The sequence below is a fragment of the Onychomys torridus genome, chromosome 19, assembly GCF_903995425.1.
Source record: "Onychomys torridus chromosome 19, mOncTor1.1, whole genome shotgun sequence".
Classification (NCBI taxonomy): Eukaryota; Metazoa; Chordata; class Mammalia; order Rodentia; family Cricetidae; genus Onychomys; species Onychomys torridus.
This window is the reverse complement of record NC_050461.1, coordinates 58,471,850-58,498,728: the sequence shown is the minus strand read 5'-3', so window position 1 is coordinate 58,498,728 and position 26,879 is coordinate 58,471,850. Positions and strand designations below refer to the sequence as shown.

The following is a 26,879-nucleotide window of genomic DNA, read 5'->3' as shown; positions in this document are numbered from 1 at the left end:
CCCATGCCTTTCTGTGGCATGCTTGTCCAAAGCTTTGTCTTGACTACCAAGAGAGATATTTTGTTGGAACTCTCACCGCATCAATTTACTGTTTGTATGCCACTTAGCCTTTATTAATATTTTTCTTGTAAGTTTTTAATGTTCCTTTCCTATGGTCCTTGATTCTTCTTTATGGCCTCCTTGTGTGGTTTTAGGGGTGCAACCGTCAGTCTTATCTCTAAGCATTGTACTTAGAAAATCCTTGTTTCCTAAGCTTTCTTTCCCTCGAACCTTGCCCTTCATTACTCCCACTGTCGTCCAGGTTGTTCATGGAGATCTCATAGAAAGAACAAGGAATAACAGACCATGATACATGAAGACCACACGAGAACAGGAATAGGCAGAGTGCTGGAGAGGTCCCCAGAAATCCACAATGATACATCCTCTGTAGACTGCTGGCAGTGGTCGAGAGAAAGCCTGATCTGACCTAGTCTGGTGATCAGATGGCTAAACACCCTAACAGTGGAGCTGGAACTCTCATCCAATAACTGATGGAAGTGGATTCAGAGATCCTCAGCCAGGCCCCAGGTGGAGCTCCAGGAGTCCAATTGTTGAGAAAGAGGAGGGACTGTAAGAGTGTGAATTGTTGAGACCAAGATTGGAAAAGCACAGGGACAAATAGTCAAATGAATGGAAGCACATGAATTATGAACCAAAGGCTGTGGAGCCACCAGCTGGAGCAGGCACTCTGGATAAGTGAGACAACTGAATAGCTTGAACTGTTTGGGAGGCACCCAGGCTGTGGGACTGCGACCTGTCCTTAGTGCATAAGCTGGGTGTTTGGAACCTTGGGCTTACACAGGGACATTTTGCTCAGCCTGGAAGGAGGGGACTGGGACCTGCCTGTACTGAATCCACCAGGTTTAAATGAATCCCCAGGGGAGTCTTGGCCCTGGAGGACATGGGAATGGAGGGGAGGGGGTTGGGGGGAAGGTGGGGGGGGGGACAGGAGAGTGAGGACAGGGGAACCCAAGGCTGATGTGTAAAATTAAAACACAAATATAATAAATAACAAAAAGAAAAAAAAGAGTGTTAAAAAAAAAGAAAGAAAGAAAACCCTTGTTTCACTTTGGGGCCCTTTACCTCCTTTGTCCAAGTAGCTGGCATTCCATCCTGGTTGTTCTCACATTCATTTGAGCTGGCTGGCTGGCTGCTGGGAGGATGGGAGGTGGCATACATGGCTCCTGTGTGACCCCTCACTGGCTTCAGTTGGTAGCTTCCTGGGACTGGGTGTCCTGATCACTTCCTGTGATAACTATCCTCAGCCCCTTTAGAGACTGCAGTGTGGACAGAGACGTGTGAGCCCTGCTCCAGGGATCTCCCAGAGTGGTTCTATGGGGCAGACTGAAATCCCTGCTTACCCACAGGTCTCATTAGAACCTTCGCATTTTCTCTGAAACCAGGGTGTCTAGATGGAAAATTACCCAGGGCTCTGAATTTTAGGCTGACTCCCTAGTTGCAGGATCTATGTGTGAACTGTGGTTTGCCTCTCATACACCCTTGGAGGGCTGATATGTGACAGGTCTCGCAAGGAGGGTAGTAGACACATGGCTCATGCTGTTTTTATGGCCAAACATATATTTTCCCATGTCTTCACAAAATCATTAGCGAGGAGGGAGAGACACGCTGGAATTCTGGAGTGACCTCTCTCCTTTCCTCTCCACCCTCTCTTTCACTTGCCTCCTCTAGCCCAACTCCACCCAACTCCAAGAGAGCATAGTTTTCTGCAGGCCAATATGGAATCCATTGGCTGGAGGCAAAGAGCTGAACATTCTTTAGGAATGGCCTCACCTTGGCTTCAGCCTTCAGAGGACATATTGCAAACATTTCCCTGTGTTATATATGGGTAGTGTTTGCCAAGAACAACCCAGAGCTGAGGTTGTTGAACCTCAGTCTGCTGGTTCAGAACCAAGATGTGACATACTCTCTGTCTGCACCTCACCCCAGCCTGCTGGTGACCTTAGCCACCATGCTGATATAGAGCAGGGTGCTGACTTAGCTCGCAAATTTTCCCCTCATTTGTCCCAAGAGTGCTGCGTGTCCTTCAGTTTCAGTGAGTGACTGGGACATTGAAAGGGATGGGTGAAGCAACCAGGAAATAAAACCTTGCAGTGTGGTGGGGGCAGGACTCTTTCCTTGGACATTGTAAATGTTTGTGGTCAGTTGTTTCTGTCTGTGTGCGCAGGTATGTGGAGGCTGAGGGCAGCCTCTGGTCTTATTCCCCATGCACCGTCTGCCTTGTATTTTGAGGGTATTTCATTGGCCTAGAGCTTACCAAATAAACTGGCCTGTCTCTCCAGTTATGGGATTACAAAGCCACCATACCTGGCCTTTTTTCCCCTTAAATGTCAGTTTCAGGGAATCTCAGTTCCTTCAGCTTACAAAGCCAGCACTTTGATTGGCTGAGCTCTGCTGGTTGCTTGTTTCTGTGGAATAATGTATCTGTGGGCTGCCCTCTGGTCCCCACTATTTAACACCGGCTTGCATGCCACCCTCTTTCCAAATGCAGGATCCAGCTTCATTTTGGAAAGGGGAGTGCACAGGATGTGGCAGAGATGAGGAATGGGGACCTAACCCACAGCCAGTCCCCAGAGAGCCATCTCTCCTCAGTGCCTCTGCCTCCAGCCCCAAGTAGCAGAAATAAAGGAAAGAACAGGACTGTGAGCCAGTGTCTCCAAGGAGGCGGGACTCAGATCGACTCCCCTAACCAGCTGCAGCAAACACAATCATAACATCCTTGCAGATGGGTTTATGCTTTTGCATTACTGTTTATCTACAGATGTTTTTGCTTCCTCAAAAGGCTTTCTGCTCTCACAGGCCAAGGCCAGGGCTGTGTCTTATATATTATGCATTTTATCCTCCCAGTGTGCAGGACAGGGCCTCAGACATGGTGGTGACCTAATTAATGAGGAGGTCTTGGAGTAGAGGGACTTGATGGTGGGCCCCAGTGGCTGCTGGACTTGAGTTCTTCCAACAAAGGCACCACAGGAATAATTTGGCACAATGACTACAGAGAGGCACTGGGAACTGCCATAACATTCGTTAATGACAGGTGCTCCATGGAGTTCTAGGGAGAGTCTTTAGGTCAAGGTGTCAGGGAGATGTGCTCACCCACACCGTGGAGCCTTGTGGGGTTAGAAGATGGCTTTGCTATAGCAAGTGCTATTTCCTGGCCCAGATCACAGCAGGGTAGCCTACTCCACAGTTGGTTTGGGCCTGCTGGTCAATCTCTGGATGCCATTCACCCATCTGAGGGGACAGGAGTTGGATGGGCACTAATTGCTATTCAGCCAAGGATTGTTGCTAAGAACGCATCATTTGACTACAGAATCTTGGGAATCCACTCACCCTTGACTCTATGGTAAGGTTTGAATTCTCAGCCTTGGTAGCCCTGCCTGATCATGTGTTCGTAGGACACAGGGCAATGCCCAAGCAAAGTCCTGCTACTCCAACTTCTTGATATAGTCACAAAAAAAAACAACAACAACAACAACAAAAAAAAACAAGTGAGACCCATGAAAACAGAACCAGGCTGAAACAGGAAGTTCCAGGGTAGTCCCCCTCATTTGGTTGGAGCACCCATACTGCTGTTTACAGATGTGTGAGAGTCTCCTAGATCCATTTGTGGCTGGCTCCACAGGCCGGCTGTGCTGAGCTATTAGGATCAGGTTTATGTGTGTGGTCACTTTCCGGAACTAGGAATATACTACATACTGTCTTACCACTGGGATACACAAACCACTGAGAGCCACAGAATTCAGTTTCCAAATAAGATCTTAGAAAAAGACTGAAGGAAAAGAGCAGAGACTGCCCTGGGTGTTCACTTGGATTTCCGAGAAGGCTGTGGAAGTCACAGACAATAGTTTCCCAGGCTGCGGCATCTACCCTTCAGATTCTGGGTCTGCCTGTGTGTGCTGGTCATGTGCCTGCACCAGTTAGGGAGAGCTACTGAAAAATATAATGCTGCTTTATTAAGAAGTGAAAGTTAGTAAATATCAAATAATCATGCCTTATAAAAGGTTTTATTTTTAATTATGTGTCTGTATCTGTGTATTTGTATTTGGGTTTTTGCACATGAGCGCAGGTGCAGGAGGAGTCCAGAAGAGGGTGTCAGATCGCTTGGTACTTACAGGCAGTTGTGAGCCAGCCAGGGTGTCCTGGGATCTGAAGTTAGGTTCTCTGCTAAAACAATGCATGTTCTCACTCTCTGAGCCATCTCTCTAATCTCCTCTAAAAGTGGTTTTTTTCTTTATTTACTTATTAGATTATTTTATTTTATGTGTGCTTGCCCACATGTATGCCATGTGTCTGCCTGGTGCCAACGGAGGTCAGAAAGGGTCTTCCAATCTTCTGGAACCAGAGGTAAGGATGGTTGTAAACTATTCTGTGTGTGGTGGGAACTGAACCTGGGACCTAGGCAAAGTAACGAGTTCTCTTAACTGCTGGTTATTTCTCTAGTCTCTAGAAGTAGGTTTTTAATGTGAGGAGGCATGCCTTACAGGCAGAAGGAACAGCCCAGGTGAAGGTGCCATGGCAGGCATGCTGTCAGAAGTCAGATCAGTGAGACCACAGAGAATGATGGATGTGAGGCTGAGTCTAGGGCAGGAGTGGTAGCTTCAATCTACTTTCCCCCCATAAGCTCATAGCGAGTGGCACTATTAGGAGGTGTGACTTTTTGGAGTAGATATGGCCTTGTTGGAGGAAGTGTGTCACTATGGAGGCAGGCCTTGAGGGCCCATATATGCTGAAGCCATGTCCACTGTCTTAGTTCACTTTCTATTGCCTGCATATCAAGATACAAAATTCTCGGTTCCTTCTCTAGCACCATGTCTGCCTGCATGTCACCATGTCCCATCAAGGTGATAATGGACTGAACCTCTGAACTGTAAGCCACCCCCAACTGAATGTTTTCCTTTATAAGAGTTGCTGTGGTCATGGTGTCTCTTCACAGCAATAGAAACCCCAATTAAGACAGCAGGGGAGGCAGCAAAGGCTTGCAGCCAGGAAGGTACTGCTGGCCAGTTCCATTTTTTGGATGGCTCAGTTGGAAATGGTAGGAGAAAGAAGTTGAAGGTAGAGGCAGCCAAGGGAGATAGTTTGGAGTTCTTGCAAAGGTCTAGGTGAGACTCAATGAAGCTGGTGTCAAAGCAATGGGGAAGAAAATAGACAACACCACTAAGTGAACTCTGCACATCTCTGTGCTTTGGTCTACTGCAACCTTCCTTGCAGAGCATGGCCTTCAATGTCAGGGAATGGAGAAAACATGGGGCTTGACACACCCTTAGCGACAGTGAAGCAGGAAGTGACGTAGGAAGGCCATCATGGCACCGTCCCACAGGGAGGCCATCATGGCGCTGTCCCGTCAGCTAGGAGAAGCCATGGAACCCAGCAACCAATCTCAGTCTTGCTGCCCATCTGGGCCTGCCCTGCAACAGCAAAGAGAGCCTGATAGGTATGTGGGACAAATCAGAACAGGCCAGAGGGGACCCCTATGGAGTGGGTGGGCTGTTTCCTGGATGTTATTGGCTGAGTAGCAAAACCTGGCTTAGCAAATGCCCAAGCCATTTCCAGCTCCTTCTCCCTTAATTGCCTCTAGCACAGAACTTTGAAAACGGGAGCCTTCCCTGCCTCCTTGACATCCAGAGGTGGCAGAAGGTTGCTTCTGGAAGCCTTTCACTTCCTACAGAAGGTGTACTAGTGCTCAGCTTGCAGCCAGGAACACCCAGGATGAAGGTAAAGTCATGAGGCTCATGGGAAGAAGGGAAGGAGGGAGCCCAGGTCTTTGATGACAACATTGGCGGTTGTCTCCTTGCTCTTGACGCCTTAGAAAGACCAACTCCTACTGTTTGGGACTCTGGTAGTTGGTTTTCTGTCTCCTGGATGATCTCTTCACAGGAGGTAGACATTTTGGGCTCTGGTATCTAGACCCAAATACATTGTTCACAGGTGTGTGTGATTTAGTAAATACATACCTATTGCCATGTGGCCTTTGAGTTTACTTTCAGGCTTTCTAGTTGAATAATCTCTCAACAAGATGCAAGAGTACTAACAGTGGATGTAGCACCTACAAGTATATATTTTTAAAAATTGGTTTAACAGTTCCTCTCCCCACATATAACAAACAAAATGACGCAAGAATTTTTTTTATAGAAGCTTAATTTATAATTGCCCCAAACTAGAAGGAGTCAAGATGTCCTTCAGTTGGTGAGTGGGGTAGGGTTTTTGTGAATAAAACACAGCAGAGTTTTATTCAGCAGTAAAAACGAGTGTGGTAAGGTCAAGCCATGACTCAAGGACATGTAGCTTTGTGGTATCCTGAAAATCACATCAAATAGACCAGTGGGTGCCAGAGACTCAAGAGGGGTAATGAGGTCAGTCATAGAGATTTTGGGGGGCAGCGCCCCTATTTGTATGCTTCCATCAGGGTGCATATACACACAGCTTCACCATGCGTAGTGAACCCTCATGCACAGCACGGACTTCCGTTAGGAACAGTGTCCATATCGGTACATAGCCTGTAACAAATGCATTCCATGAATGCAAGGTTCAGACATAAGAGAGGAAGCAGATGGTGCTGGGGGAATTTGGAGTTCTGGGACACCTGCTCAATATTCTGTAAACCTAGGGCTACTTCAAATAGTCTGTCTCTTACAGCACCATGCAGTTAACACTCCCCCATTCAGAAGTTAACATTCCCCATTAATAATTCTTGCTCCCCATTCATTTTATCCTGAAAGGGATGGGAAGAAGTGCTATCACTGAGTGGTTTCAAAGTCCTTCCCTAAGAACAGAGATAGCAGAGACCAGAGCTGGCATGAACCACAAGAGCAGAAGCTGATGAGAAAGTTGAACCGGTACTCGGTAGTTGGAGCAGCTTAGAAACCTGACGTCCTGCTTGCAAATCTCTCCTGGTTTCATTTCACAATTCCACTAAGGCTAGACTTAAAACCTGATTTGTTGGGTGGGCCATCAGGGAGGTGCTGAGTGGTTTCACAGTCTTTGGGGGATGGGAAGACTCACAATCTTGGTGAGGAATGCACCATGGCCATTTATTTTTTATTTTTTAATTTTTTTATTCATTTATTTTTTTTTTATGAAAGTAAGTAGCCAAGGAAACATGAGTGCAAGATTTACTGAGCAGTATGAGTCAGTGTGAAGGGTAGTTAATGGTGTTTGAGTACGCCATTAACTTCTGTGGAGGCTTCTGTGGAGCATGGGCTGAGGGGCAGGGCAGACTCCCCCTGGGTCCCTGGAAGGATACAGCAGAGGCAGGCTGGCGGGGCTAAGTGGGCTGCAGTGGTCCATCACTCAGCACCACTCCGCTGAGACTGGAGCTGAAGGATGTTGCTTCCTACCTCTTCCCATTTTCCATGTCTCTTAGGAGAGGAAAAGAAAATGCTGGAGATTTTATTGTAATAGCAATATTTGTGTCTCAATACCAGTGTTGGTATTTCAGAGCTGAGGTTGAAAGTGTGAGTGTGTATGTGTGTGTGTGTGTGTGTGTGTGTGTGTGTGTGTGTGTGTATTGATGTGTGTGTATGTGTCTGTGTATGCATGTGCATGTGTGTACATCCTACTTCAGGGGTACAGTCTATTCTAGTGTCCCCTGCATCCTCTAAGGCTAAGCTCTTGCTGTAGACTTGTTTTTATGATTCAAATATCCACTTCTGGCATGCTTTAATCTTGATGACACTGCACATAAATGTGGCTTCCTTAGGAGCTCTAGGGCCACCCTTATGAGAGATACAGAGGTTGTGACAAGCATATTCACAAGACCCAACTCACACAAGCGGGAGCTTCTGAGACAGAGAAGATCATTGACAGCCCTTACAGATGGAATCTGATGGACACCCATGAGCCAAACCCAGCTTCTGGACACACTTAGGTTAGCCATGTGGCCTGGGAAGGACAGCTGGGCTCTCTGTAGCCTGCTGCCTTATGTGAGAACCTGGAGCTAATGACAGTCCCCGTCTCAGAAGGTTGAGGGAGGAGGACAAGGTGCTGGGTGGCAGGAACCACAGCATCGATCAGCACAGCAACTCATAGCACTTACTATGAATCATCAGAGCTGGGGGCCTGGCTGGTGTCCTTTCTAGAATACTCAGAGGAGGGGCAGTTGGAACAGGCATGCTAAGAAAGGGCTCAAAGGAAGCAAGCTCATTTTTTTTTTCTCAAGTGTTTTGACAGAGACATAATCAATTGATGACAGGAACCCTTAGGGTGCTGATAAAAAGTTAAATGTTACCGTGGACCATTCCTGGGCAATTAGAGTATTCAATGAAAATGGCACTTTTATACAGGCAGGAAGGATGGGTATCATACATATCATTTTCTGGGCTCTCTGAGTCAGATGGGAGGACACACGCCATTTTATTTTGAATATTTAAAATGGATGAAAGGAGTAAGCCATAATTATCAAGTCAGCCTTACATCATCTTTCAAGGGCATCTGTTTCCCTGTAGTTGGGAAATCCAGGCCCTGGGTGTAGTGTCTAATTCCAGCACTCGGGAGGCAGAGGCAGGTGGAGCTCTGTGAGTTTGAGGCCAGCGTGATCTAAACAGTGAGTTCCAGGATAGTCAGAGCTGCATGGTTATGGTGGGACACTGTCTCAGAAAGCCAATAAAAGTTATTTATGTGTATGTCTGTGAGGCTGCGTGCCCTGTGGATACAATGCCCACAGAGGCCTAAAGCAGGCATCAGATCTCCTGGTTAGAAGCTCATGGGTCCTCTCTATGTGGGCCTTGGGAACTGAACCCAGGTCCTCTTGAAGGGTAGTAAATGCCTACCCATTGAACCACATCTCCAGCCCCCTCGTGTGATGCTTTAAAAAAATTCTAGGTATTTTTACACCTGCTAAAACTTTTCTTTCTTTCCTTCTTCCTGTGTCTCTCTTCCTCACCCTTCCCTCCCTCTCTTCCTCCTTCCCTTGTCTTCTTTTCCCTTCTCCCTCCCTCCCTCCCTCCCTCCCTCCCTCCCTTCCTTCCTTCCATCCATCCTTCTTTCTGTCTTCCTTCCTTCCTTCCTTCCTTCCTTCTTTCCATCCATCCTTCTTTCCTGTCCTCCTTCCTTCCTTCTTCCTTCCTTCCTTCCTTCCTTCCTTCCTTCCTGTCTTCCTTCCTTCCTTCCTGTCTTCCTTCCTTCCTTCCTTCCTTCCTCCTTGTCTTCCTTCCTTCCTCCCTTCCTCCCTTCCTTCCTTCCTTCCTTCCTTCCTTCCTTCCTCCTTCCTTCCTGTCTTCCTTCCTTCCTTCCTCCTTCCTTCCTGTCTTCCTTCCTTCCTTCCTTCCTTCCTGTCTTCCTTCCTTCCTTCCTGTCTTCCTTCCTTCCTTCCTTCCTTCCTGTCTTCCTTCCTTCCTCCCTTCCTCCCTTCCTTCCTTCCTTCCTTCCTTCCTTCCTCCTTCCTTCCTGTCTTCCTTCCTTCCTTCCTCCTTCCTTCCTGTCTTCCTTCCTTCCTTCCTCCTTCCTTCCTGTCTTCCTTCCTTCCTTCCTCCTTCCTTTCTTCCTCCCTTCCTCCCTCCCTCCCTCCCTCTCTCCATCCCCCCTTTCCTTTTTTGAGTCAGGGTCTATAGCTCTCATTGGCATCTAGCTCACTATGTATACCAGGCTGGCCTTGAACTTGGAGCAGTCTTCTAGGGGTCGAGGATTATAGGTATGAGTTGCTGTGCCTGGCTAAAAGCTCCCACGGCCCTAGTCACATCACTTCTAGCTCATGATGGTGTGAGTGCATGAAGAGAACGGAGGGTTTTATAACGATCTCTTCAGAGGGTATTTGTGGGCAGATCCTGTGTGTGAGGCTCCCAGGGAAAAGCCACATGGATCGTGGCACTGGCAGCTGCCATGTGTTACATCAGTGCTCTCCTGGTGGCTGAGCCATGGTGCTATCTCCGGTAGCTCTGCCTCCCACACCACCTCCCAACTACGGACTGAGATTTGGAAGTCAAGGACGCGCTCAGGTCTCCAGGTGCTATTTTTAGCAAGTGAGGAGCATCTCCAAGTTATATGCCTCTTTTCAGTCTGCGTAAACCTTGGCTCTCGAGCCTGCCCTGTCTTCAGGGACCCAAGAGAGCTTGAGATTTAAAGCTGACCAGAGACCTCTCCATTCCAGATCTTTCTCATTCCAGAGTGCAGGAAACAGCAAAGTCCACTGTCAGCATCCAAGCTCGCGCTTTTCCTGTGACTCACCTGTGACACTGAGAATGGACTGTTGACTGCATAGTTTCCTAGGGCGTTAGCTGAACTGTCACTTTGAGAAGGGCAGCTTCGGGGCAGGGTGGCTGGTTCCAGGTCTTAGGTTGCTGTTACCTTGCTATGTAAGGTTCCAGGACTAGGGGATTATGCACAGAGGTTGCAGATCTGAACTCAGGAAGCAGCAATGGCTGTAGGGGATTGGTACACACGTGGCGTGCACCAGCAGACACATTTAATTGGTACTCAGTGAAAACCCACAAGTTCACAAGGATCTGCAGAAACTCCAAAGCTAGGGAAAGGCTCACGTCTCAGCTTGAGGTAAGTCTTAAACCAATGTGCCAGCACTTTGGGACCAAAGAAAACTTTCGGTATTCTTTCCAAAATATCTACGTAATGTCCTAGCCAGGTCAGTGAGAGAAAGCCCTATTTTACTAGAAAGAGCTCAGCAGTATAGGCAGAAGTACAGAGTTAATAAGCCAGCTGTCAGATGTGTGACTGAGAAGATACGTTCATTTATTTTACTTTTTTAGAGAGGCCCTCATGTAGCCCCAGCTGATCTTAGGCTCACTGTATAGCCAAGGATGACCCTGAACTTCTGATGTCCTGCCCCCACTTCCCGAGTGCCGGATACAGACATGTGCAACCACTGCTGGTTTATCTTGTGAAACAAACCCAACCCAGGTCTTCATGCATGCTAGGCTAGCATTCTACCAGCAGAGCCTCACCCGCGGCCCCTGGACGTTTGTTCTAAGGGACTCAAAGCAAGTACACACAGAGCTTGCATGCATGGGTTCTGGTTAAGGCCACCGTCAGCCTTAGCATTAGCGATGACATATTAGCCAGGCTTTCAGCTTCTACCATTTTTATAGTTTGGATCTCAAATGTGCTCCCAAAGCTCACGTGTGGAGGGCTTAGTTCTGGTGCAGCAGTACTCAGAGGATCGGCCTTTGAGAGATAATTGGATCATGAGCATTCTGATGTCATCCATGGGTCCATTCTTTGAGGGATTCATTGTGTGAGGCATGGGGGCAGTGGGGAGGGGGGTGCTTGTGTCTTTGTTCTGAGGCTTCTGGGAAGAAATCCCACACCTCTGGAGTCTTCTGTTCACTGGAGGGTTGATGTCAGAGGCACCAACCAGTTCCGTCAAGTGTCTGAAGAGGAAGGCTCAGGCTTCTTCACGAAAGTATGACCCTACACCACCTTGGGCTGTGATTTTCACACTCAGGCACACAGTAGGGTTCCCAGAGAGTTGATTGAAGTTGCTGCCTTTTTTTACCACTTCCTTCCCTTTCAAGACAATACTCTGAGTAAGACAGATGTTCAGAGAGGTCCCTGGACCTGTCCAAGGTGGCTCAGCTTGTAGGCTGCCAGGTGCAGGGTGTAGCTGTGAACTGAGGTGGCTACAGCTGGCTCAAGCCAGGGACACAGTTCTCTCTCTGTCTCTGTCTCTCTGTCTCTCTCTCTCTGCCTCTCTCTCTCCCCCTCCCTCCCTCCCTCCCTTCCTCCTTCCCTCCTTCCCTTCCTTCCTTTCTTCCCATCTGGCTGTCCATCTGTCCGTCAGTCGTGTTCTTTTTTTCTCCCCTTCCAGCTGGAAGAAGGGAGTGTCTCCTTCTGTTCCATGATGTGGGGTGTGTGTGTGGGCAGCTCAGCCTGCCCACAGCAAAGGGGAGGTTCCTTGACACACGTCCCAGCTCCTCCCCTCACCCTGTGGAGAACCAGAAGCCCGGACATGGCTCATCCTCACACAGACAGCACAGTAGCCAGGTGCACTGACCTCCAACAGTGGCTCCATATGCTCGCTCCCACAGCACTGCAGTACCTGGGAGTTGATGAGCGTTGTCCATTTTCCACACCAGTGTCCAAACCCCTCCCATCACAGCGGATTTGAGCTAACTCGCACAACAATACTCTCACTGCAGAGCCGGGGGTGCAGCAAGAGAAGTCATGAGTGGCCCCCCGCTAGCCCAGACTGTTAGTTGTGATATAAGTTAGTGTGCCAGTTACCATTCTGTACTGTAACCGGATGCCTGAGGGAGTCATCTTATGAAGAGAGGATATTGATTTCATCCTGCAGTGTCAGAGGCTTTGGTTTCTGATTGATTGGCCCTGTCGCTTTGGGGCTGTGGAGGACTGTAGGGTGGAGTAAAGCCACATACCTTCTGGCCGGGAAATGGGAGAGAGGGGGAGGAAGACACTGAGGACGCACGATTACCCTCCATGACCTAAGGTCTTTCCGTGTGCCCCCTTCCTAAATATCCCCCACCTCCTAACAGTGACACTGAGGGGACCAAAGCTTATAGACGAGACCTTTGGAGAACATTCCAGATAAAAACTATAGCAGATGGCATTTGTATTTGTAAAATTCAACGTGTTATACAAAACCGTGCCAGAAAAAAACACGGGGCTTATGGGAAGATGGAGTTGGGAATACTACACTCTAAAACTCTGTGACTCACAGTGTGAAGACAGGAGCCCGGTGATGATGGTGTGGTCACAGGTTAGCGGTGAGGGAACACACAAGCACTGTGAGTGTGTTCTCTTGAAACATCCCCTTGTAAAGACTTGTAAAGACCCCACAGCTGGGGATCCATCAAGGCTCTCCCCCGTCTGCAAGGGAAAGAGAATGAAGGACTATCCCCGGAAAAGAACAGAAAGCCTAAGCAAATTCAAAATAGGGAAGAGCTGAAGGGGAGGGGCCATTAGAAGGCCGTGGACACTCAGCTTCCGGTCGCCTTGAAGGGCTGGAAGGAGAATGGGAATTATTGATTAGAGATGTCATCTGGGTTGGGTTAAGGGATACCTAGGTGGCTGGTCCAGCCTGGTGAGGCGGGGAGGGTGTTGTTGACATGTGAATCAGAAGACAGAGCGAAAGGGGAGCTCTTACCAACGAAGGCAGGGAGGCTTCAGCCCATGAGACCAGGACTTGGATGGGCAGAATGGTGGAGGAAAGACAGACTCCTCTCTTGGATCTGGGCCACCTGTCACCTACAGTGGTTTCTCCAGGTTCTCGGGACATCAGACTCAAGGCTTAAACCAGTGTCTGCTTCTCCCTAGACCCAGAGCTGAAATCGGCTCCACCATCTGCTTCTTGGTTCCAACTTACAAACAACAGATTGAGGGGCTTCCGCTTGTAGAGTTGGGTGAGCCAATCCCCACCCTAAGATGTGGACGGTGTGATTGTCTCACTGCCTTGGGGGAGCGTGCATGAGATTTGTCTGTTCCCTCTGCACCTACCTGGTTCCTGAGGGACAGGAGAGAACTGAAGTTCACATGACACCCATCTCTCTCTCTAATTCACCAGCTGTGATAGAATGGATTTCTCATCTCAAGCATCATAGCAGACCTGGTTTTAGTTCCACCATGCAGATCAGCCAACCCTGGAAGTCGGCTTTCCTTCCCGGAGAGCTGGCCTTCCGTACTCACCCACACACTGCTGCTTTGAAAGCATTTTAGGTAGCAGTAGGGATAGACAGAGTGCTGAGTGAATGGCCAGAGTCAGAACTGTCAGCCCTCTTCCCCAAGAGAGATGCAAATAAAGAGGTCAAAGCTCGAGGCTTTTACTAAGCCAACAGCAAATGAAAAGATGTCCAGAGCTGGGGCAGAACAGTCAGCATGGAAGAGTCATCCTGAAGCATGTGCAGATGTGTGTGGGAACCACTGTCAGAGCGGGCAGAGGGGGTGGAAACTTCTAGAATGCATCTAGCCTCCTTCAAAGTGCAAAGAGACACTAGAAAGAACATGCCACATACTCTTAGCATCTTTGTTTTGTCTTCAGGGGAGACACAGGGCAAAGAAGACTAGAAAATGCTGGTGATCCTTTAATTATCTAGCAAATAGGAATATGTGAGTGTATGTATTCACCACAGATGGACATTTTCAGTTCCCCTATGGTTCCCAATACACATGCTACAAGGTGGCTGGTGTAGGCCTGGCTGGAATCTTAGTAAGTGGGGCAAAAGGAAACACTGAACAGTTTCTACGAGAGAAACAAAAGTATGAAGTTGTGAAGGGTGTACCATCCACACAAGGGGCAGAGTCTATCCACAAGTCACATGGACCCAGCACTGGGCTCTGATAGCTCCATGGTGATGATGGTAACAGGGGTTCCTTCCTGGAGTGCTCAGGGGAGGTGATGTTTAGTGTGGAGGAAGAGGTGAGATTGTGGGGGACATGTGTAATGCATCACTGGGGACAGACACCATGGGGAAACGTAGACGGAGCACTGGAAAAGGGTTGGGTGGGTTTGGTTCAGGCAGAGAGTTTATGTGGCTGGGTTATCAGTGGTTCCTACTGGTTCCAAAAAGGCTTGTGTCAGTGTCCCCTTTGCAGGCTCACTACATTTCTAGCTCTGACCTGCCAGCTGTCAATCAGAGCATCATCTTGGGGTCAGCACATTTAATTCTCACAACAACCTCATGAGTGGGTGACATCACTACCCCATCTTTACTAGTAAACTGCATCAAGGGGAGCTTAAGTGGCTTGTCTTAGATCAGACACCTTCCTGGGTTCAGATTTGGGTGCCTACCCCAGACTGACTCCAGAGGTCAGGCTCCCAGCTGTCTCCACTGCCCACTCTTCCTGATCTATACCAAGAAGTGCAGGACAGTGTTCAGTAATCCAAAAGTTTGTGGGGCTGTGCTTCTTCCAGAGATGTTCTGAAGAGGAAACAATTTAAATCTTTTACATGTTTTTCATAGAAAAATGGTCAGTTACCACTTTAATGTTGGGACTTTTCTCCTCACAGTCCGTCATTGGTAAGCATACTGAATTGTGGGTGTTGTTGGTCCATTTCTTATGTCTTGTTATACTCATTTCAGAGATGGGTACCGTGGGTGGCTGGGCAGGGGCTGGAAGGAGAAGCACAGGGATGTGCTGGCTAGAAGATTCCAGAGGAAGCAAGGGTGCACAGGAGTGCTCTGCAGGCATGGTGGGCAGCATCAGGCAGAGAAAAAGTCAGTGTGAAGATTGTGCACCCACACTGTGAAGGGGAACAGGAAGCCGGCCCAGAATGCCAGACCCAGCATCCAGCAGACACAGCAAAGTGGAAAACTGTACCAGAACCTCTCTGGAACTTTCCAAGAGCAGATGTGTAAGTTGGCAGAGCCGTTTCCAGTATTCTCCACCTTCTGATGTGAAATGGTTTGGGTGGATTTCCCCAATTACACTTCAAGCTTGGCCTGGAAGTTGGCGAGTGGCTGCCAGGATGTCTGAGCGTGCCTAGATTATTTTTCACGGCACGTGTTTTAATACAGCATTTCATTTCCATATCTGTTCAGGCCAACCCATCTGCAAAGACACAGTTTAATACAAACTGGAGCCTTGGTACTGAAGACCTGTGAGCTAAGACACCACAGCACAGGTCTTTATTCTGTGACAAGAAGCTCCTCATGAACAGGTGCCACAGGTCCAGCTCCCCACCCCCCCATATAGCTCTGGGCATTGAACTCAAGACTTCACCTTTGAAAGGCAAACACTGTACTGAGCTCTTTCCTCAGCTGTTTCGAATAGTTCTTTGTAGATGTAATTCTGAACTGTTTTATTAAATAAGAAACACAGAGCCAAATGCAGAGTTAAAAGCCCAGAGATCAGAAAGCAGTAGCCAAAAGATGAAACCACCTTCTTACCACCCGATGCCCCTGCCATCCTTCCCCTTTGAAAGAGAGAGAGACCTACTTCCTGTGTGTGTCTTTTTATTGACTTTCTGTTTTGCCTTCTCATTGATTGTAAACCCAACCCCATGACCTCCTTGTCACTGCCTGTCTATACAGACCTCCAGGTCTCTATGGTTAGTATTGAGATTAAAGGCATGTGTCTCCATGCTAGCTATGTCCTTGAACACACAGACTCTGCCTGCCATGTGATCAGATTAAGGGCATGTGCTACCACTGCCAGACTTCTGGTATGGCTTGCTGTTAGCTCTGACCCCCAGGCAACTTTATTTATTAACATACAAATAAAATCACATTTCAGCACAAATAAAATATCACCCTAGTTCTTGAGTAGCGAGTGCCTGGATCACCTGCCTCAGTTTGGGGGATGCTCCCCAGTGAAGACTTTGTGGCTCTCAGTAAGTTTTCTAGTTGATTCCACTGCCCAGGACTAGGCATCCCAGGACACCCTTAATGCCAGGGCTCTCCAGATTCCAAGGATTCAGAGCTGAATGGAGCTAGAGTAGTATAAGTACTGGCTGCAAAAGAAATTTCTTGGGCGTAGTTGGTTCTCCGTGGCTTTCCAGGGAGGGCTCATGGCGTAGAGAAGGCTCCTCAGGGAAGTTGTGCAGAGTTGGGCTGCCAGCCAGTGCTGCAGGCTGTGCTGTAAGGCTGCTTCAACGGATGACACACCCACAGGCACGCCATCTCTCTCAAACACCTCTCCAAAGATGATTATGAGGACAGCGAGAAGGACGGGAGAAAAGTCACCGGTGAAACCGAGTGACACCAAGCTTAAGGTCGTTTGCCTCTTCAATTTTTGCCTTACAAAGTTACATAGAGAGATTTGCTGGGTGAGCTGATCTAAATATTTTTAATTATTCATTATTATGTATATGTACACACAAACAAGGTGTGCATGTGTTTATGTGTGTGCATGCAAGTGTTGGTGTGTGTGTGTGCCATAGCGCGTGTCTTTGTATCAGAGAACAACTTTCAGGAGTTGGTTCTCTCCTTCCACCTTTGAGGACTGAGCTCAGGTAGTCAGGCTTGTGTGACAAGAGCTATCACATGCTGAGCCACCCTGTTTGTCCCCAGTGTTCTCCTGAAGGTAGACTGTCAGCCCCCATACTGCTAGGTTGCAGACATAAGTACATGGGCATAGACATCCACAGAGAGTACCCCTCAGCACTCGAGTCTCACTGTCTGAACTTACTACTGCCCTGGAGAAGGGGGTTTAGAGAGAGATACTCATGACCATGGATGTGCACATATGTGTAGTTATTGTGTCCTTTTCCAGGTAACTTTTCTGGGGCCCTTTGGGGAAGAACATCATGCGTAGTTTTAGTGTCTTGGTTCAGTGAATAGTCATTTCTAGAAATTTCACTATGTTAACTTGTGTGTTCTAATTAATTCTTTGACCTGATTTTGTAGTATTCTGTGGTGTAGACACACTCCTTTATTCAGTCATTTCCTTGTTTGATGAACATTTGTTTCCAGTTTTTTTGTTTTTGTTTTTTTAAAAATAGGGTTTCACTATGTAGCCTTCTTTGTCTGGCATGGATCTCACTTGAACTCATAGAGATCACCTGCCTCTGCTATCCCCCTGCCCCCCAAAAGCTAGGATTAAAGGTGTATATCACCATACCTGGCTGTTTCCAGGGCTTTTTATTCTATTGGTTCATTTATTCGGCTGGTTTATTCTGCATTGCTGTAAAATATAGTGGTGTGTGTATATCTAGCCTTCTGAAGACTTTTTTCTAGTTTTGCTTGTGGATGTTTGTGTGCCTGCATGAGTTTATGTGCACCATGTGTGTATAGGAGCCCAAAGAAGCCAGAGGGTACCAGAGAACCAGGAACTGAAGTTACAGCCTGGTGTGGGTGCTGGCAATTGGACACAGGTCCTCTCTAAGGGCAATGACGGCTCTTTTCTAAATAGAATCTCATTTCCCATTCCACACAACTTATCTTCCTACACAAATATATAGGTTAGTCAGCTTGGTCATTTATAGACTGTGTGTGTGTGTGTGTGTGTGTGTGTGTGTGTGTGTGTGTGTGTGTGTTGTTCAGTTCTATTTTCATTTTCTGTTTGTTTTAATTGTTTTCCTAATCTCTAAGCTTCAGCAATTCTTTGTTTCTACTTCTTTAGTAACTACTGCACCAGGGGCTCAGGACTCAATGTTTTGGAGCATACCAGGCCTCTCTCACTGAGAAAAGCACCAGGTGGCTTCTCTGGGGTCCTCTGGGACCTGTAAGGTCACCCAAGGATGAGGCTCTGTTGTCTGATGAGCATCCAGGCCTTGAGCTCTGTAACTGAGACACTATTATTATTAATAGTGATATTGTTACTATTTGTAATATTATAGTGTAGCTACTTTCTGTAATATTGTAGCATAGTCACCATTTGAATTTTATTTCTATTAGTTTTTCATGTGAGTAGAATAGGGATAGATTGGGTTTTTTTTTTTTTTTTTAGAATTTTGAGAATAATGTGTTTTGCTGTGTGTGTGGGTATAGGGCTGTCTACTACAATAGTTCTGTGGGCTTTTTTTTATTGTGTGTGTTTGTGTGTGTGTATGGTTTTGTTGATGTTATTTTAAAATACAGGTCTAAACACTTTGGTCCACCATGGCCGGCGTTGGGGCTGTTTCTACTACCTCCATAATGACTATGCTTGCTGACACCAGCACAGTCATCTAAGGGCAGACTTCCAGTGGCCAGATGTAGTGGTGGCCTCCTGAAGGGTCCTCACAGACTTTCAGGATGTTTGTTTCTGTCCTAACCTTTTCCTGCTCCCCGAGAAGCAGCTAAGCAGCCATCCAGCAGGTTTCTATAGGGAGTGAAATCTTGTCTACTGCTGAGCCCAAGTTCTCAATAGGAAGGGGAATTCTCCCTTGAAGAGCTGTAGCTCTAAGTACTTTTGCTGTGGGGACTGGAGAGATGACTCAGTGGTTAAGAGCATTGGCTGCTCCTCCAGAGGACCTGGGTTCAATTCCCAACACCCACATGGCAGCTCACAGCTGTCTATAGCTCTGGTTCCAGGGGATCCTCACCCTCACACAGGCATACATGTAGGCAAAACACCAGTGCATACAAAATAAAAATAAGTAAATTATTTTAAAAAACTACCTTTGCTGTGACCCAGGAAATGGTGTGGGAATCAGGGAGTGGTTCCCTCTAGCACTGGGTGGGAATCTGGTCATGGTCTGTTTTTTCTCCAGTGGGTGCTGCAGTCTTGTTACCAGGCTTTCTCTTCCCATTGTCCACTCAGGGACACATAAGGAGAGTGTAAACTTGAGGCATGGCCAATCTAGCAGTCAGGATTTCCAAATTAACTGCAGACTCTAGTGTTTAAAGGCTAAACTTTTCTGTGGGGCTTTTCCATTTGAAACACCACATTTGCCTTTGGAAATTGTGGAGGTGGTGCCAATGTGCTGGGAGAAATCAAAATTAGAGGCCTTTTCCCAGGAAAAGTGACACATGGCCTCCAGGCCTAGTATCATGTGCTTCTGGCCAGGCAGGAAGAGGTGATTTGCTCAAACTGGGTGACTTCCTACCATACTCTCCTTGGGCCCTACACTGGTTGAGAGTCTAACTTGCAGGGGAAAAAACATCAAAGACAGCACCCTCATGTATGTCGTGTAGTGTATCTATGTGTGATGTGATGGCTTTGGGTGTGTGTGTGTGTGTGTGTGTGTGTGTGTGTGTGTGTGAAGGTAAGCACTTTGATCATTATTTAATGTGTGTATAGTAGGATTGAAGACGGACAGCTCATTGTTAAAGACAAGGGTCCTTTCACTACAGTACATTCCTTTCTGCACATAGCCACGTGCCACATGTACGGATAATGTATTGGAGTGTTTGGAAGAAACAAGGAATTGAAGAATACCTGCAAAACCATGTGGTTGATGACACACGAAATCAGTGTCCCTCGCCCTGCTTTAAAGTTCGATGGAGAGTTAGCAAATCTTTTCTGTGCAGGCCCAGCAGAAATTCTAGCCACAGAGGCCATGGGGTTTCTTACTACAACCACCCAGCCTGGTCATTGAGTCAGCAGTGTGTGGCATGTGGCAATGTGTAACACGAATCTTAAAATGTCTTATTAAATAAAAACAAATCCAGAGCCAGGTATTGGGGTGAAAGCTGAAAGATCAGAGAAACAGAACAAACCACAGCTAACTTCACCTTCCCAACTCCTCAGCTGATCTTGTTTCCTCAAACTGGAAGCCTCTGAGTCCTCATCCGAATAATCTCAGCTGAACTTCTGCTCAAAGCCTAAAAGCTTAACCAGCTCTAGTTCCTGGTCGTCACGCCTTATATGCCTTTCTGCTTCCTGCCATCACTTCCTGGGATTAAAGGCGTGTGTCACCAGGCCTGGCTGTTTCCAGTGTAGCTTTGAACTCACAGACATCCAGACAGATCTCTGCCTCCTGAATGCTAGGATTAAAGGTGTGTGCTATCACTGTCTAAACCTATGTTTAACATAGTGGCTGTTCTGTTCTCTGACCCCCAGATAAGTTTATTGGGGTGCACAATATATCAACCACAACAATGCATTTTATTTACAAGCGGAAGCTTGCTGACAACCCTAGGTTACTGAAGTGTTGAAGGGTGGCTGAGACTTTCTGAAGACACGCCAGACCTCAAGGAATCCAGAGGACCGTCCATGCCACGCCTTCCTTAATATGGTGCTTTCTGCCATATTGGGGCATCTTTGGCTTCAGCCAGGCTTTTACGGGAGACTTGGCCACTGTCTCTGCTTTCCCATGGACAGTGAAGTCCAGGGAAAGCTGAGAAGGTGAGAGTGAAGAAGGACTGCTCTTAAAACAGGGCTGTGGGAGCCCACTGTGGTTTGCCTAGGTTGGCAAACTGAGATCAGCCCACAGCACCCGTGTGGGTGCAGCCCACAAACTACACTGGGTCTTCCTTCTCAACATATGGCAAGCAGGAGAGGGAGCAAGTGAGAGAGGGAGCATGGGAAGGGCCAGGAAGCAGGTGAGGTGGACTATGTGGCCACCGAGCCTGACTGCTTTCCTACTTGGTGTTTACAGAAACTGTTTGCGATCCCTGGCTGGAGAGTGGAAAGAATGGGCTGGTAAAGGAAAGACCTGCCTGTGGGGAGCCACACATGTCTTGCTTTTAGTAGCCAGGTGGCAAGGCTGGCCAGTGGGCATGGACCTGAGCAATGAAGTTTGGTAGGTCACACAGGGAGTTTGACGTCTGCACACACATCTGCCAGTGGCTGCTGGGTGAACCCATGCATGCTGGGCTTCCGCAGGAGATGGTATGGTGTGTCTCACATCGTGGGTGAGTAGACAGCAACTTTGGAAGGGAGATAGAGGCAAGACAGGACCTGGCTGTTGGTATTTCTACGATCATGAAAGGACCGGGGAGACAGCCCAGTCAGGAAAATGTCTGCTGTGCAAGCCTGAGTACCCGAGTTCTATCCCTCAAAACCCAGAGAAATATGGTCACAGCCATGTAGACCTGTAGATCCCAGTGCTGGACACGGAGGGTCCCCAAGCTTGGTGGCTAGCCAGTCTAGCCTAGTCTGTGAAGTTGGGGTTCAGTAAGACACTATCCAAAAATAAGTGGAAAGCAGTTAAAGATGACTCCAGACAGTGACCTCTGTCCTCCATGTGCCCATTCTCTCTCCCTCCCTCTCTCTCCCCTCCCTCCCCCCTCTGACCCTCCCCCTCTCTCCCTCCCTCCCTCCTCCTCTCCCTCTTCCTCTCCCTCTCTCCTCATGTTTAGTGAATTCACTACTCAGCTGTGTCACAGAACCACAGGGTGCCAACAATTTGTCATCACCAAGATAAACAACTTAGGGATAGCCCGGGATTGCCCATACCCCTCAGTGTTTACTAAGACCTTCACAAGTTTAGGCCTCCATGGTGCACCCTGTCTCACATCGCACCAGGCCTCTAGGGACAGTGGGATTTACAGTGTCACCTTTACTGCTGAGTAGGAACCAGTTCTTGCTGGCACACACAGCTCTACCCCATTGGTCATCAAGCTACAGACACCTGTGTCGGGAATGAATGGGAGTGTGTCTTCCTGGGGTTCAGACTGGGACCCCAAGAGAGGACTTCCTGCCTAGTGATAGTGTGTCTAAGCTGCTTGGAAAGGCCTTTCTCATGTCTGTGAGTAGACCCAGGCTGGCTTAAAGGCAAGAACAGGGCTGGGAACACGGCTCAGTCTTGCCACTCAACACTGATGACCTGAGCTCAGAACCCTAGACTCCACATCCAGGCTGGACACAGTAGCTCAAGGGTCTGTATTCCCAGGGTGTCCTGCAGGGCAGTAGGACTGGAGACTCTGGGATCAGCCAGCCTGGCTGACACAGCAACCGAGACCCTGTCTCAGAACACAGTGGAAAGGTGAGAGCTGACATATAGAGGCTGTCCCTTAGACCGCCACACACATGCTGAGCACACATGTGTCCTCCCATGAACATGCACATACAAATACCACACACCACACAAGCACAAAAGTGTAAACACATATGTTTTTTGTATCACCATAAACACATATAATGGAATAGTAAAGTCTGTTTTACAAAAGGCAAGTCATTCAAGTACAAAACCTGTCATTTGAACAATTCTACGAAAAAAAAAAGCAGTTGTAAACATCACTTGAATTCAGAGCTATAATATAATTATTGTTTGAGAAGCAGAATTTCTGTTATTACTTAATAATTGTTTAAGTACAGGTAACATTAAATCCCAACTTGGTAGGAATTAAATGGCTTGAGGGTATTCTGAATGGATCAGAAGCCGAAACAGTCTATTTACTTAAAAAAAAAACCTTGAAAAATGTATGTTATATTTAAAATTATCCATATTTTCAAACATTATGAGTAATTGAACAATGCATTATGTGTGGGTAGGTCATAAAATATATGGAAAATTTACACTTCCCACTCAATTTGTTATAAAATCCAGTGCTTAAAAAATAAAGTCTATGAAAATACTCTCTCTCTCTCTCTCTCTCTCTCTCTCTCTCTCTCTCTCACACACACACACACACACACACACACACACACACACACACTCCAGCTTTCCAGAGAAGTCTATATCTGGTTGGACCACCATGATTAAAAAAAAAAAATCCCACACTAAAATCACACACTGACTATTTTGATTTTCTTGGTTTGCTATTTCGTTTATACGGTAACATAGTTAATGGGTTACAAGGTTACTTTCCTTTTTGGAGTATTTGCTGACATTGTAGTGGTTGTCCTGTAGTTACTGGTGACCAGCCAGTGCATGAGTAGACCTGAGCACTACAGGACTGGAGGGGCCAGGGAGCTTACACCCTGGCTAGTACACAGATACAACAGGGACCCCAAAAATAAGTGTGCAAGCCTGAGTCCTTGTGTCCTGAGCAATCACCTCACAATGGGAATGGGTGTGTGATGTTCTTGGGACCCGGCAGCAGGGATGCTTAGGAGAATGTGTCTGTGTGATCTTGGGAGCATTGGTCAGGACACACAGAAGGAATCTGAGCAATGACTGGATCTGACTTCACCTTGTCCAGGGTCCTGTGTATGCTGAAAACCCCAGGCTGGGTTTTCTGTTTTTTTTTTTTTTTTTCGTTAATTCCCCTCTAGCCACCTTAGGAGGACAGAGAGCATATTGATCTGCAGCTCCTATGGCTTCGTTCCCTTGATTGAGACGTAGACCTGAGCTGTGGGCTGGTCCAGGTGTGCAGAGCAGGTGCTTCTCCACAGGAGTCTCTGAGCTCCAGCATCATCATGTTCTCACCTCCCACTTGCCCCAGGTTGATGGATGCTGTCTAGTCCAGGATCTCAGACAGCTGTGGCCACTCTCCGAATGGGAGCCACAGCACAACATGACCTCGGTTTGCCCCTGACCTCCAAGGCAGGACATGTCTACTGGGGTCCCTGGAAAGAAGCTCGGGAGTGGAGGAATGGCCTTTTCCCTGTGAATGGCTGGGTCTGAGTATGGAACTAGTAGTTACTGTTACTGTTTTGCCAAGGTAGGAGGAGTCTGGATTTCAGCAAAGTGGGCCTGATGTTTTTGAGGTGTGCAATTAACCTACTCTGAAACTGCCTGATCCCAAGATTTCTTAGAAGTATTAAATTCCAGTGACATAATTAGTCTTCTGTTGCCATACTGACTCCTGAGGAACCAGCCAAGGGAAGAACCAACTAAAGATCCCACTCAGGGCCAACGGGCATGGACAGGACATCTTGTGTTCCATTTATGGTAACGACTATGTGACTGGCCACATCTTTCAGTGTCCATCAAAATTTGACTTATAGGACAACACAGAGAAGACAGAATTGTTTGTGAGAAGGAATCAGCCTGGGCTTTGCTGATTTTCACACTGTTAGACCAGAGCCCCGAGGTAACCCAAATCAACACAAATGAAAGTTTAGTATGCACCATGAGCTGGCAGAGGGGAGCCAGATGGCAAAGGAAAGGATTCTATGTTTTTTTTTCTCCTCTGTCTTTAATGTTGGCCACTGGATTGGCTGGCAAGATGCAAACACTTCCTGTTCAGTTAATTATAGCAGCACAGGATCTGTGGAAATCCAACTCAGAGCCAGCCAGGTCATGGAGCCTGAAGATCTTGTCACTGCGGCTGTGGATGCTGGCAGTTTTTATAGGAATGTATCTGAATCAACAGATCACAAATTGGGAACCAACATTAGGTCTGACAAGGTTTTTAACGAATATGTAAGATGGAATCATTATGTGTTCCCCCAAATCCATGTTTCCATGGAGATGTCAACACGGCCGGCCATTCACTATGTGCGAGCGGGGTTTCCTTGGGCCTGCTGCTGCTTGCACTGTAGAGCGTGAGGTCCAGGCCTGACAGCAGGGGTGGGGTCTGGGTGTTGCTGGGAGTACTTTCTTACTGGATATTCCTTTCCTGGTGAATATGTCATATTTTAACTCCACTTTTAACATACCACCCCTTAGCATAGGAACTTATAGCTGCTTAGTGAAGAGCATGTCCGTGGAATGGGATATCTCTGTGACACAGCCCTCCTCCAAGGCTCAGGGACCATCGTGGAAGAGGGGAGAGAGACTGTGAGAACCAGAGATTGGGGAGGACAGAGCAAACAGTGTCTTCTGGACATGATGTGACCTCTGCACTTATAAACCCCCAGCAGCCCTGGCTGTCCACACAAGATCAACCTGTCACCATTGTAACATGGAGGGGAAGGAGTTCCTGAGTCCCCACCCGTAACTGAGAACATGATTTCTGGGTCCATGGCTTCTGGGGGAGGAGGGCCATTTTCTTTAAGAGTATAGTAGCCCCTGGCAGGTTGGCCATGCTTGGCTGGATGTCCCCACACCCATGACTATGTGAACAGCACAGATTAGATTCAGTGGTTCTTGAAAAAACAGAGGGCACAAAGTCAAAAGGGGTTGGAACGGGGAGCAGTTAGGAGGAGGATCTCTCTCTCTCTGTCTCTCTCTGTCTGTCTCTGTCTCTCTGCCTCTGTCTGTCTGTCTGTCTCTCTGTGTGTGAATATGATTAAAATACATGGCATGAAATTCTCAAAGAGTTAATACAACTGTATTTTTTTTTAAAAGAAAAGAAAGAAGTATCACCCCAAAATGAATGTGAACCCTAATGGTCAAGATGGAGAAGCTGAACCTGTGTTTGGCTCCCGAGCTGAGATATCTGAGTAAGAAAGAAACTGGAAAGTGCTCACGATGTGGCTTGAGTTCGGCGTGTGTGCATTGCCGCTGCCTTGGCCTGCACCGCACTGCACCCTCTGAGGTCAACACCTTCCTACTCATACCAGGAGGAAGCAGTCAACACCTGTCCCCTGTGCTCTGTTTCTCTGGAGAAACCACAGGCTAAACCATGAACAATTACAGAGATTTCTCTGTCCCACCCTCCTCTCCAGCCCTCATGACTAATGACAACGTTCTGGCCTCTGTGTAGAACATGGGCTCTGATGGTTTTCAGACTTCCTGTAGTTTCTTGTCATGTTCCCAAATTATTTTTTATCATTAAAACATTTTTAGTACGCAGTTTGTCTTCTTTTGAAAAAGATTTATGTATTTTTATTTTATGTGTATGGGTGTTTTTTGCCATTTCGTGTCCAAGCGCACCACATGCATGCAGTTCCTGTGGAGGTCAGAAGAGGGCACTAGATGCCCTAGAACCAGAGTTACTGATGGTTGTGAGCCCCTGTATAGGACCAGGAAACCAAGCCCAGGTCCTCTATAAGAGCAGCCAGTGCCCTTAACCACTAAACCATTTCTCCAGCCCTTTGTTTTCAAAAGGGCTACATTATAGGGGGAAGGGCCCCTTTGCTGGCACGCATGTGTCGTCATTGGCAGTAGCCTTGCGCATACAGGGTCTGGAACCTGGACAAGGCTCTATGAGCCAGGCTCCACAGCGTCCTGGGTCAGCACACTTGTGTTGTACAGTGTGGTGGTTTATCTCCTTTTGGCAAAAAGGAAATGATTTGGACACATGCTAATTGTCTGTTTTCATAGTGTAGTTCTACACTGCTTGTAAAGCCCCTCAGGTTAATTATTAAGTACCTTGATGATGCTTATTTTGCTGTAGACAAAACACAGTGTCAGGGCTGTGGCTCCACACTGTGGGAGTGGCCGAATAGTCCACTGTCCTTTAAGTGTCTCTGTGCTCTAGAAGTTGTCATCTTTGAAACAAACCAGTAGCTTAGAGGGATTTGGGAAGTTCATATGATAAGAACCCCCTTCCAATTCTAGGCTTCTGTTCAACACACTCACAGACCATCCTCTCTGTAACTGCCTCTTCTAGCCTCCATGCTGGAGTGTAGCACCTTTGCTCATGCTAGGGCAGCCTTGTTAGGATGTGTACGTTGGAAGCCATGAGCAACACTTGCTGATGCTGATGGAAATATTGCTTGGGAAAGAAGAAGCTGACCTGGGATGTTTCCCAGACCTTAGCAACTTTTTCTAGAACGACCCCTTTAGCCCATGTATATGACAATCTTGCGAACATTTTTGGGCAGTGGTCACCTATCTG

At 47.4% G+C, this 26,879-nt stretch overlaps 1 protein-coding gene across 3 annotated transcripts in view; it reads left to right on the top strand.

Moving 5' to 3' along the window:
• Pde10a (phosphodiesterase 10A) overlaps positions 1 to 26,879 on the top strand; it is a 426,835-nt gene that overhangs the window by 22,483 nt on the left and 377,473 nt on the right. The gene's annotated exons all lie outside the window — the stretch shown is intronic.